The sequence below is a fragment of the Bos taurus genome, chromosome 10, assembly GCF_002263795.3.
Source record: "Bos taurus isolate L1 Dominette 01449 registration number 42190680 breed Hereford chromosome 10, ARS-UCD2.0, whole genome shotgun sequence".
Classification (NCBI taxonomy): domain Eukaryota; kingdom Metazoa; phylum Chordata; class Mammalia; order Artiodactyla; family Bovidae; genus Bos; species Bos taurus.
The window spans coordinates 78129234-78138577 of record NC_037337.1 but is presented as its reverse complement, the minus strand read 5'-3'; the positions used below and the strand labels follow the sequence as shown (position 1 = coordinate 78138577).

Genomic DNA, 9344 nt, shown 5'->3' with positions numbered 1-9344 from the left:
TCCAGTGTTCTTGCCTGGAGAATCCCAGGGACGGGGGAGCCTGGTGGGCTGCTGCCTATGGGGTCGCACAGAGTCAGACACGACTGAAGCGACTTAGCAGCAGCAGCATTGGTGATTTTTAGGAACGCATATGTCATATTGTAGCAGAACTGAACACATACATGCACCCACCTCATGCATTCATACTGATACTTCCAATTTAGTTGCAGGACTCTAAGGTTTTTACTCACTTAACCTCATCTATAGTACATCTGTATCTCCTTTCTTCCATGCTAAAAATCCTGGTTCTCAAGGAATTAGAAGATGAGAGAATGTGCATAATTACTCATTTACTTCATCCCATCTTATACACACAACAGAATCACAGTACAAAGCCACTACCACCTGTAAAATGACTGAGGGTTCTCCCAGAGAAGACCCGTGACCGGTCACTTTTAAGAGTTGGCAGGATACAGACTTCACTGGTGATCCAGTGGTTAAGAATCTGCCTGCCAATGCAAGGGACACGGGTTCGATCCCTGCTCCAGGAAGATTCCCACATGCCTCGAAGCAACAAAGCTTGTGTGCCACAACTACTGAGCCCGCTCTCTAGGGCCGGCGAGCTGCAATATGAGAAGCCAACGCAATGAGAAGCCCATGCACTGCATGAAGAGTAGCCCCCGCTCTCTTCAATTAGAGAAAGCCCGAGCGCAGCAACGAAGACCAAGTGCAGCCATACATAAATAAATATAAAAAGCAAAATAAAGAGTTGTCAGGATAAAGACTGCTCTGGGGCCCCTCAAGGCCTCCTCACAGAGCTGCCTGGACTCATTTGCCACTACTGCATCAGGCAAACTCCCTCCTGGATTCGTCTACTGTCCACTGAGTCAACCTACCATGCTTCTGTCGCATTCTTCCCCCATCCTCAGCTTCCTCTACCTCACATGCTGGTATCCTGAAGATCTTGAAGCTATTGGTATTTTGACCCCCTGATTCTATGTTGGGGACACCTCTTCATTTAATCTTGTTGTGAATATTGCTGACAGATTTTTAATTTTTTGCTATATAGCTAGCTACTCTATTTGTGGGAATTCTGGGAGATTTAAAAACCATGCTGTTTTCACTGTTAAATTCCTGGAATCCTTCCCTCATAACCATTTTCTCATAGTTTGAATATGAACACTTTTAAAATATACAGATGGATTCAGTTTTTATTCAGTCAAATCTATTCTATCTTCACCCATGGTTTTTGTGCTCAAAAAGTCCTTTGCCATCTCGATGTTAGATAAAAATATTTTTACAATTTCTTATGATATCTTAAGTTTCATTTTATATGTATACCTGTCTTATCCATATCATCCATTTGAAAATTATTTTCTGAAGTGCTATGAGAGGAAGATCTAAGTTACTTATTTTTCTCCTCCAAATCCATTTATTGAATTTATATTGCTTTATTATAGCTCAATTGTAAATATCAAAGTCAGTATTAATCTTATCTTTTCTTGTTATGTCTGTTTCTATGATTATACCAAAAGGTTTATTTATTGCAGCTTAATATTATATTTTTAATGTCTATGGCATGTCTCTCCTCACTATATTTTTTATAAAAAAATTTTTTAGTTGTTTTCATCCATATTATTTCTTAATGAATTCCAGCAGAGGGAAAGTTTAAAGTCAATGCTGGGGAATTCTGGTTAAAAGTAGCCATGTCTCCTTGTTTGACCTCTTCCAAATATTGAGTGGCATCCCAAGAGGCACTGGCTGTGATTGTATCTCAGGACAGCTTGGCAGGGCTCATGACAGCTTATTCAAGGTGGAGCAAAAGAATTTGTGGGGTTTCCCAGGTGGCACAGTGGTAAAGAATCCACCTGCCAATGCAGGAGACACAGGAGACATGGGTTCAATCCCTGGGTCAGAAAGATCCCTTGGAGGAAGAAATGGCAAACCACTTCAGTATTGTTGTCTGGGAAATCCCATAGACAGAGGAGCGTGAGCCTGGTGGGCTATAGTCCATGGGGTCGCAAAGAGTCAGACACGACTGAGCGACTGAGCCCACACGTAAGCCTGACATCAGACCTGTTCAGGAGGATGATGGAACAGCCACTGAGCTGGAGGACACCATCTGAAAATCAAAATTTAACCAAACAGACAAGACATAGGCCAAGAAACTTAACCCTTCTAGCCATGATTTAGGAAAGTACTCAGCATTGGTCAGTCCAAGATGAAGAAGAGTCATTCACAGGTGACAAAGAAGTAAGCTTCAGCTCAGAGGAAATGCTGCTTACAACCAGCAACAAACATTTACCTTATAACTGGGTAGAGCCAGGACTGTGACATGAAGCCGTGGAACAGAACACAGCTAATGGAATTATAGAAATGCTAACCCATAATCTTGATCTCTCAAGGTTGCTGAAACCAACTGATCCGCACAACCACAAGCTGGCAGTAACAATACAGCGTATTTGCATTCTGGAGTTGGTATTTTTCTACATGGGCTTTCAGCTCTGACCTTGTGAGGTGAGAACTGACAGCTTATAAGACAGCTTTTGTTTCTCTTCCTGAGATGAAAACAAAAACAAAATTAACATGCCCAATAAATGAATGTAAAGACTCCCATCTTATAAAGAAACTTGGAAAAATATTCTAGAATACCTCATTTAAGATGTCAGCCTCGAGCCTCAGCTGAGGTTCAGTAGAATTTATTTTATGGGCAGCCTGCTGTTTAAAGGGATAGAAAGAATCAAATGGTAAAACTCAGACTTCAGGAAGATGCAGAGATACTAAACAGGAACAGACAGCTCATGTTTGCTGGCTGTGAATCCTCGAGTGACACTGATCCATTACTCTTTTCTTTTTCTCTTTCCAACAGTCAGAGCCTTCATTGCACCCGCAGGAAAGCATACTCACTGATTCTGTTACCGCTGTCAATGTAGAGCCCTGAGAACTTGTAAGGATGACCACTTCCCTCTCCCTAGTTTTACTGGCTTCAAGAAGAGGCCCACGAGCCTGGAGGGGTGGAGGGACTTGCCCCTGTGACTCTTCAGAGCCATGCCTGCTGGGTCACTGCTGCAGAATCAGAATGGCAGCTGCAATCACAGGTCTGACTCTTCTGCTTTCACAGATGGGCCAAGTAAAGCCCCAAACAGGGGGACTGAGCAGAGAGACTACCAAGGGATATTCTGGGAATTTTCCTGAAAACAAAAGCATCAGACTGGCTCCTTAGAAGGACCAGAGCTCACATGTGGTTGCTTTTGCCTAACCTGCCCATAAAGCTCTCCCTGAAGGTTCAGTCCTACCAACTTCCACAAATAGAATACATAAACAGTGCATTTTAATTATCTAAAGAAAACAATAAGGGATTATTTTAAGCTAGGAGGGCTGCCATAACACCCTAAGTAAAGTCAATACATTGCTTAGTATAAGAATTAATTAGTGTTTAAGTAATAGAAATGACTATCAGTTAAAAAACATTATCGCAAATTACTTGCTGCACAAACAACTTTTTTGCTATTATTAATAATTCCAGCTACTGATTTTCTGTAATTGTTAAGCCACGGTTTTCCTTTGAATGAACAGCCAAGCAGAGTTACAATGCAAAGTCAAGTCCCTACTCAAACCAGTGTTAGTCACCCAGTGCTCCCTGTCCCCTTCTGCTACTGACCCTTTCTGGTTTCTCAGCCTCCATTCTTTGCTGTCAGAAAAGCCTAAGAGAATCAATCGCTTAGTTTTTTCTCATTATGGTCAGAACTAGCTTTGATATTAAAATCAAACATCCAAGAAAACGCCTAAGGCAACATTTTCTGTTGCTGAGCAGGGCTTGCTCGATGCAATCATTTCACTTGTGTGAGCAGCTTGGCAATGATCCAGGGCAGGTCTTGCCAGGTATCTGATGACAGGGAACAATGTGATTGATTAGGAGGCCTGAGCCTGGAGTTTAGAAGATCAGAGTTCAGATCCCTGTTGCTGTTCTTCATTCACTAAATTGTGTCTGACTCTGTGACCCCATGGACTGTAGCACACCAGACTTGCCTGACCTTCACGATCTCCCAGAATTTGCTCAAACTCATGTCCATTGAGTCAATGAACCCATCCAGCCATCTCATCCTCTGTCGTCCCCTTCTCCTCCTGCCCTCAATCTTTCCCAGCATCAGGGTCTTTTCAAAGGAGTCAGCTCTTTGCATCAGGTGGCCAAAGTATTGGAGCTTCAGCTTCAGCACCAGTCCTTCTAATGTATATTTAGGGTTGATTTCCATTAGGATTGACTGGTTCGATTTCCCTTTAAAATAATCTCAATGCAGGATTTCAGACAAGTTATTTAAGCATCTTGAGATTCCATTCTCCCAGTTAGGAAAGGTAGATTTTGCTCCTAGCTGTTGGTTTCACAAGGAAATAAGTGAGGATGATAATAAGACATGTGATAGATGAAGAGAAACTTTGCTCTTCTTTGCTTACTTAAAATAAGTTGTCAGTTAACTCTCAGGCTGATTGTGACTGGGTCAGCCCTCTATTCTGCACGAGCAGGGCCCGAGGAACAAAGGCGCAGGCCCTGGCTGTTCCTCACTCTCCTGTCGCCTCTGAAATTCACCAAGCCAGGCCTGACCCATTAACAGAGCCACACTAAGCTCCCAGGTGCAGGCTCCATCTTCAAATGGTCCATGGGTTCTCTCATTCTAGTCTCTCAGCAAGCTTGTGAGGGAAATCCATTTTTGCCCCCTTTTTACAAATAAAGAAACAGACACACAAAAAGGGGAAAGGCACAGAGTTAGCGAATGACAGAGCCAGGTTATTGACCAGGAGGACTGTTCACCACTCTGCTAAAGCATCAGAAGCACAGCTGTTTACATGTTTCTTGAGAAACATGTCTGTTGAAGTCCTTTTGTTGTATCACTGATCATTAGGAAAATGCAATTCAAAACTATAATTGAAAACTGCTTCACGCCTATTAGAATGGTTATTATATTTTTTAAGAAAGAAGAAAATAACAAGTGTTGGTGAAGAGGTAGAAAAGTTGGAACCTTTGTGCATTGCTGAAGGGAATATAAAATAGTGCAGTGGCTATAGAAAAGAGTAGGGTAGTTTTTTTCAAAAAACTAAAAATAGAGTAATCCCATATTCCACTTCTAGATACCTACCCCCAAAATTCAAAACAGGGACACCAACAGATATCTGTATACCAATGTTCACAGTAGCATTATTACAATGGTCAAATGCCCATCAACGTATAAATGGATAAACAATATATGACATATATGTGCAATGGAATTAAGCTTTAAAAACAAATTAAATTCTCACGTATATGTTAAAACAACCACAACAACAAGACAGTTGTCATTCTTGGAGTGGGCTTCTGCCTCGCACCCTGCCTCCTTTCTTGTACCAGGAGTCTGGGTCTAACCACTTAGAAGACAATATCTCCGATCAAAAGACTTTACAAGTGGAAGCCTTCATTCAGGAAGCTCTCCATAGCACTCCCCTAGCACCTGGGCCCACCCTGTCCTGGCTCTCAGCTCAGCGACCCCTACATGACTAGGAGCTTCTGGAGGACTGGGACAGTTTTTTGGTGGGTTTCCAGGCCCTTACCCAGGGTTTGCCTCCAGTTGCTTAGCCGTGAAGTCGTGTCTGACTCTTTTGTGACCCCATGGACTGTAACCTGCCAGTCTACACTGTTCGTGCAATTTTTCAAGCAAGAATACTGGAGTGGGTTGCCAGCATTCCCTTCTCCAGGGGATCTTCCCAACCCAGAGATCTAACCCAAGTCTGCTGCAAGAGATGCCTCTTGCACTGGCAGGTAGATTCTTTACCACCTGGGAAACCTCTGCCTCTAGTAGAAAAATATTTCTATAACAAATAAATCGCTCTTGCTCTCTCATACACATACCCAACACACACACAAAGACTGATGACTTTTGGTTACCTGAAGTCCCAGAAGGCCTCTCCAGACCTTTTGGGTTATAATCCCTTTCCTCTGATCAACAGCCCTCTCTATACCTGCCCCAAAGGTGGCTGCAGGGGACGGAGGTAGAGAGAGTAGCTGCTCACTCAAATTTGGGTTTACTTCCAGTGTAGCGGGAAGTTTCTGGCACCTATTAACCCTTCTCCACATTTCTCTCAGGACACTTGGTATCTTTTTCCAGACCCTTCCTCCAGGGGTCTGGATGGGGTAGGCAGCAAATGGAGTCCATGAGAACAAGAGGATACCTCTCTGTGTTCAATTACACCCTTTTCTGCAGACTGTGAGCCACTCCCACCCTGCTAACCATACCACCCTACTTAAAAGGTGACTGCAATAAAAACAGGAAATAAAAAGCAGAAATCCCATATTCTTTGGCTGATCAGTCTTTGTAATAACTGCTACAAGGTGAAACAGAAATAAATTTATGAACTATCCAAGCTGCAATTTCTGGATTTCAAAGTAATCCAATCTTGGGGAAATGTCAGTTCCAATTGAACAGGAAAACAAACTTCAAGTGCCTGGCGTTCCCCAACCTGAGCAGTCGCTGGGGCCGTAAATGTGGTAATTGCTGCTCTAGAGCTTCCAAGTCCTGTGCTGGGAGGGGTGGCCACTGTGTGAGCGGCCCCACTCCTCCTCAGGCTCCATGTCACCTCTTCTTCAGCACCCCCTCCCGGAACATTGTGGAAAGTGAAAGTGTTAGTGGCTCAGTCCTGTCCAACTCTTTGCGACCTCTTGGACTGTAGCCCTCCAGGCTCCTCTGTCCACGGAATTCTCCAGGCAAGAATACTGGAATGAGTGGCCATTCCCTTCTCCATGGAATCTTCCTGACCCAGGGATCGAATCCAGGGGTCTCCTGGATTGCAGGCAGATTCTTTATGGTCTGAACCACCAGGGACTCTTTGGGCTATTGATATTTTATCCTGTAGCTGGTCTACAGAATGCAGATACAAAGGAAAAGAGCCCACTGTGTTGTTGAAAACAGGAGCCATCCTAAATTCCAGCAGAAGCCAGGCTGGATTGATCCTGGCCTCCAGGGAACTCAGAAAGTTCACCCAGATCGATAGGAAATGAATCAGAAGGACTTGGCCAGCCCTGGCACTGACAGACTTCTCATGGACTTGTCAAGCTGGCCAGGGCTGGTGGGGGCGGCAGGGGAGTGACTTGGATGACAGTGATCTGCGGCAGGTAAGGCAAGGTTCTGCTCAAAGGTGGCACTCACCCAGAGAGACTGGGACAAGCAGTGACTCAGCATGCCCTGAATCGTGAATTTGCTCCTTTTCCGAACATGTCTGTGAATCTCAGCATCTGTTCTTGTGCTTAAGACTTTATTGACTCATCTACTGTGCAACTGTCTGAAATTTCTTGGGCAAACATCTCTTTCCTTTCTTTGTTTGTAAATTAGTTAAATTCTTTGATATTCCTCATAAACTCTTTGCCTCTTTCTTCACGAGTCTCTGCACAATCAACCATTCTCCTTCACAGAGCCTGCTCATTCTTTGACCTTAAGATAGTACCCTCCCTGGGTATTTATTCTTCTCTTGACTGCTGTTCTCTGAGGGCTCCTGCTCATTTGTCCTCAAATGCTGGCCTCTTCAGAGTTCTACCCTCCACATTCTTCTTGCTCTAAATTCTAAGTGTCCCTCTCCAGACCCACATGTGTGCATTGGCCCAGCTGAGACCTCACTCAAGTTCTAGACCCATGTCTCCTGGACTACTTCCCTTGCACATCTTCCAAATGTCTCAGATTCCACATAAACAAGCACATCATTTTCCCCCTATGTCCCCATCTTAATGAACAGTTATCCAAGGAAGAACCACAGGAGACATTCTAAACTAATTCTTCTATAAGCTACTGTGTCATGGCAATTCAGTTTTCTAAGTATCTTTTGAATCTGTTTTTCTCCATCTCTTTCCTCATCAGCTTGGTTCAGGTGACCACTAGCCTTCACCTGACAGTTACAATTGTCTCCTAATACATCACTCTGCTCCTAGCGTGGCCCTTTCCTAGCAATAGTCACAATAGCACTGCATACTGAAAATTTCAACATCTCATAAAAACAAAGAGAGTCATTCCTCTCTTAGGAGTTTGTAGGGCAGCTGAGCTGGCTGTGCTTCAGGCTGCAGCAGCTGGGTGGCTGTGCTCCATTTGTCTCCCATCTTCCTCCTGGGCCCCACGGACCTGGCAAAGGCAGAGATACCAGAGGGCAAGTGGAAACAACCAAGGCTTCTTAATGCCTGGGCTTAGAAATGGCACACGGCTGCTTCTGCCACCTGCCACTGGCCAGAACAGATTGGATGGCCTGGCCCAAAGCCAAGCGGTAGAAAGTGTCCTCAGTTCACTGGGAGGCCATGGCAAGGGTGTGGATGCAGGGGACAGTGAGCATTGGGGCCAGCAATGCAAATCACCGCTCATCCTCTCTGATCCATTTTCCACCTGGTAACTGGATTTCTAACAAGTGAATCTGATGATGTTTCTCCCCATTGTCCTTGAGGTAGAGTCTAAATTCATGATGTGACCCCAGCCCATCTTCTCAACATCACCAGTCACACTCTACTCCTGCCATAGTGAATAATTCAAATTTTGCCTGCGTGCTCTTGCCTCCAAATCTTTGCACTGCTAGTTCCTTTGCCTGGAACACTCCCTCATCCTCTTCTCACCCACAGCCTAGTCCCCATCCCATGCATCATCAAGCCACTTCACCTGTCCTTTGGATCTCTCTCTCGTCTTTTTAAATTTATTTATTTGGCTGCACTGGGTCTTACTTGTGGCACTCAGGATCTTCAATCTTCACTGAGGCATGTGGGATCATTTTTTTTTTTTTTAAGTTGCAGCATGTGAGAGCTAGTTCCCTGACCAGGGATTGAACCTGGGCCCTGCACATTAGGAGCGTGCAGTCTTAGCCACTGGACCACCAGAGAAGTCCCTTTCAGGTCTCTTTAAATGTCACATCTTCCAAAACTCTCCCTAACCCCAAGAGAGGGCTCTCCCTAGATACATTCCCTGGTCTCATGTACTTGTACCTGTAATAATACTTAATCATCCTAATTACAGTCACCCAAGGAGAGGGACTATATCTTAGTCCTGATGCTCAGCCACTGTGCCAGAGATAAGGTAGCACTCAATAAATAACTTTTTAATGGATGCCTACTTCATGGGAATCTGTCCATGAATACAAATTTTAACACCCTCCTCTTCTAACATAAAATCAGATAAATTTAGGGTAGCTGTATATATAAACCAAAATTGTTCTGATTCAGTCAATGAGATTAGTCTGATAAATGTCTCAGATCTGAGCATACAGCCTGCCATATTTTGAGTGGAGATCTACATATTTATGCATTAACATGTTTAAAAATAGACAACACTTTATGTGACAGACACTTTTGATTGCCTACCCCATAGCCATTCCCT

The 9344-nt window shown here is 44.0% G+C and overlaps 1 non-coding gene across 1 annotated transcript; it reads right to left on the bottom strand.

The window, feature by feature from the left end:
• Nucleotides 1-8778: 8778 nt before the first annotated feature.
• TRNAR-CCU (transfer RNA arginine (anticodon CCU)) lies at nt 8779-8851 on the bottom strand. Its single transcript has one exon. It is a non-coding gene; the product is annotated as a tRNA-Arg (tRNA).
• Between the last annotated feature and the right edge of the window lie 493 nt (nt 8852-9344).